At 33.2% G+C, this 4,118-nt stretch overlaps 1 long non-coding RNA gene across 2 annotated transcripts; it reads right to left on the reverse strand.

Annotated features, from left to right (window-relative positions):
• Window positions 1-948: 948 nt before the first annotated feature.
• Window positions 949-2,903, reverse strand: LOC111407745. Of its 2 annotated transcripts, none has more exons than XR_002705169.1 (4): window positions 2,764-2,903; window positions 2,593-2,653; window positions 2,155-2,212; window positions 949-1,249 (listed from the first exon to the last, which is right to left on the reverse strand). It is a non-coding gene; the product is annotated as an uncharacterized LOC111407745 (long non-coding RNA). The 2 variants fall into 2 exon arrangements; XR_002705168.1 differs by having other exon boundaries at window positions 2,769-2,902.
• Between the last annotated feature and the right edge of the window lie 1,215 nt (window positions 2,904-4,118).

A 4,118-nucleotide genomic window follows, 5' to 3' on the forward strand; every position in this document is an offset into this window, starting at 1 on the left:
AAAAAATAAATTGCACGTTTTAGGGACGTGCGCTCATGACCTTCTAGAAATTAAATAATTTTATTCCAATAAATTTAAGCCTTACCTTCTACCGTGTGTTGTTTATTATTATTATTTTTTTTTTTAATTTGAAGAAATTTCTTGTAATTTACCTTTAGTTATTCTATGAAGAATTATTTGATCAATAATATACATGTCCAACTCCTATAATTTACATTGATCATAGCATATTCATTGCAATACAGCCCATGTGAGGAATTCTTCCCTGAAGTCCCTAGTGGTTTGTAACCTAATCCGTCTGAAATCCTCCCTGAGCTCAACTTAGCTTGGTCTTACCAAGGCTCTGTTGTAGCTGGTTCGGGTAATGCAATCCTTCTTACAGAGCTTGCCATTCTCTAGTATTCAAAAACAAGTAATGTTAGAAGTGAGGATGTGAATTGTAGTTGTCTCAAATAATTGGCTCAAGTTCATCTCAAACTTGCTGTCAAAGCCGTGGTGTTCTGAGATCTGGGTACGCCATGGTGGTCACAGAGGGATATATAAAATAAAAAATCACAGATATTGAGAAAATGAAGCAGTGGGTTTAGGTGGAGAAGAGACAGTGGGGCAACATCTTTGGCATTTTGAAGTGGCAGCGGTTGGAGGGTTAAAATACGTGCTTGCTTTCCTTAGTTTGTGAACCATCTTGGTCTTGATGTTGGACTTGGAGAGTCTGTAGTGGAACAAGGTTAGTAGAATGCCGGTGAAAATGTATAGGTGCTTCCAAGGAGAGTAGTTGACACGACCCGTCCCGACTCAACCTAATTGACTCGACACGTGTCGTGCGCCGGTAGTAGATGCCAGCAAAATACCGGACCCACCACCAAGGCAAACTTGACCTATTTTGACTGTGCTAATATCTATAAAAATTTTGACAGAGTTTCCCCTGTAACATGGACAAAACCAACCTGAAAAATCATCAAAATCTCAAATAGACATTTAAACCAAAAGTTTTGCAAACCACCACTTCCTCTAATGCTACCACAACTACTACAAAATATAACAAAATTCGACTGAGTGTTTTTACAACATCATCCTATCAACATGCAAGTATTATATCACTTGCAAACCCTTATACAAATATGCTTGACACCCAAAATTAGACAATTACTTAATAAACATAAGTTTCCCAACTATTCATTACATACTTATGAAACTGTCTCTTTCGCTTCAGCAGGCTTTTTCCCAGTATCTCAAAATCGACCTTCTCCTGATAGGAAAACATAGTAAAAAGATATGAGTTTACAACTCAGTGAGTGGATAGTTGAAAATAAATAAACTTTTCCATTTATACTATTTTCTGAAAATTCTTGCACTATTTATCGTTAAGAACTTCTGAAAAATAGTAACACTTTTAAAAACTAAACATGATCATATCATAATTTCTTGGATATAATTCTAGAAAGGCAACTGTATAACATAATGACTATAAATACTCTGATATCCATGAAAAATTATGAAATATTACTGCCTTAATACTATAAGCTGAAAGCTTAATTCTGAAAACTGAATTAACTGAATTCCATAATCTGAAATCTGATAATAGAATAAATACTGAAAAATCACACCAAAAAGAGTACCCAATGAATAGCCTTACTCATGTAAAGAGTAATCTCGATGTACAGGGCAAAGCCATTCAAATCTGATAATCTGATAGCTGATAATCTAATAATCTGGTCATACGTACGCAGAGCTGTCCCAAAGGCTAATCACCCTAGTACACGGCCCAAAGCCTATTTGTGTACGAGAGTGGGTCCCAAAGACCTCTGATAATCTAGTCATACACTATGAAAACACATTCACAATAGTACAGAGCGGGTAAAATCACTGTAAGTAGTCATACATTGTGGAAACACATTCACATCAGTGCAGACTGGGATAAAATCACCTGGGTACTTTCTGATGGTTTTAAAATAACTTTAGCTATACTGAAACATTTATATTCATATAACATGCTAGTCAAATGATTTAATTAAACTGAATTTAACTTTAAAAACAATTGTTAATAAAATCCAATTTATTCTAAAAATCATGTTATAAAGTCAACTTTATACAATAAATAACTTTAAAATATAATGAAGACTTATTTATGAAAAATAAGTTTTATCCACTCACAAGGTATGAGCTACAAGCTAGATAGGCTGATAGACGTTTCCAATCGCCTCGCTACCTCCTGAAATACGATAATGATAACCAATTTATCCACTATCGAATCGAGAAACCTTAAAATCTAATAATAGAACATAATTTAAATGCTCTTGGTACTTAATAAGTTCTCAAATTTTCCTTTATTAATTGGAGCTAATTACACTTTATAATTCCTTGGGTAATCACTAATTTATCAACATAACCATCATTTCAAATTTAAAACTAATTTTAATCTCCAATCTAATGAAACTAGTAATCACAATTCCACCCACATAATATACATTTGTTCCATAAAATCAATTCCCAAATGAAATATTTCATTTACATAATCACTTCACAATTAATTAATTAAAATCCCCCAAATTCGGATTCTAGGATTTTCCCAAAAATTTGACATCTCCATACCTTACTGAAAATTTGAAATGAATAAATCCCCACACTTGAGCTCCAATTCGTGCAAATATCCCTAAAATTCGACATATTATTCAACAAGTTAAAACCCTAATATTTTAACATAATTCATACTTTATCACCTAAAACAAATGGAAAATTTCAACCCAACTTGAAGATATCAACCTTACCTCCTTTCCTCTTCTTTTTCCTTTTCTTCTTCCTTTTTCTTTTCTTTTTTCCCTTCTTCTTTTCCTCTTTTTCTCTTCTTCTCTCAGTCTCTGCCTCCTCCCGTAAATTCACTGTGTGTGTGTGTGTGTGTGAAATAATAGAAAATGGGTCAAAGGTTTGAATTTAGTTGTCCACAATCCCATAATTGCAAATTAAGTCCCTTAACTTCACTTTTTAGTAACCTTTAATCCTTAAACTTCCAAAAGTATATATATAAATTCCAAACTTTTAAATATATCCAATTTAACCTTTATATTTCGCCAATTGCAAAAATAACCCAAATAAAATATTTAATTTCATTTTAGTCCTTGATTGACTTTGACTAGTCAATAATTGAATTTTTGACTATAAAATTTGGATTGTCACAGTAGTAGACTTAAGGTGTTTGTATGGGGGAACCATGTGTTTTTCAGCAAAAAGGGTTGGAAGGTTGTTCTTTCTGTCGTGGATTTGCATTTGAGACGAGGGCTGGAAACTTTGCCATAGATGAGAAGGATCTATAACATAGTGTTATCTTACTTGAAATGGATTGTTTGTTGACATTATTTTAGAACAAATTGAAAATGCTGTATATATTTCAGTCTATTGATCAGGCTTTGATTGTGTTTTTGCATTTGCATTGCTTTGGATTGCTTAGTTAGTGAAATGAGCAATTTAACTTTCCCTTGTTATTTGAAAAAATGCATTTAAAATCAAATGTTTGTTTATCATATATATTCTTAGTTTTTAATACTCAAAATAAGATCTAGAAGTTATTAAACATTTTTTGTTAAAAAGAGCACTTCATATGCCAGTGCCTGTTTTTGAGTTATTTTTTAACTTTATGTTCACTACTTAATACTTGTGATGCTTGGACTCTTGTTTCCGACGAGCATACTCATGTAGACATAACATGACATCTGTACATTTATGAAATCAGGGGCGAACCCGGCACAGGTTGATGCAAAGCTTCAGAGAACTGGGCAAAGAGGCAGCTGTACAGAATAGGAGATGCTGTTAGGTGGAAAAGGGTAAGTATCGGTGGAAGAGGAGACGTAGATTTAGCGCCGTAGTACTACCGTACTAGGGAGGAAAGAGGACAGTATTAAATGAAGAGAAACCCTAATCGATGTCTTCTAAAGAATTAAGAAGCATGGTTTAATTATAGAAGTCACGTGAGTCTTTAAAGTGAAAGAAAAATAGGTGCACAATTCATTAGAGGTCACCATACTCTGATTAAGTTTTCATTTTAGTCATTCAACCTTTTTATAATTAAAATTCACTTAATTATTATTTAACTTTTTACATGTGAATTTCAGGGGGCCGAGGGG

Source organism: Olea europaea, chromosome 13, assembly GCF_002742605.1.
Source record: "Olea europaea var. sylvestris chromosome 13, O_europaea_v1, whole genome shotgun sequence".
Lineage (NCBI taxonomy): Eukaryota > Viridiplantae > Streptophyta > Magnoliopsida > Lamiales > Oleaceae > Olea > Olea europaea.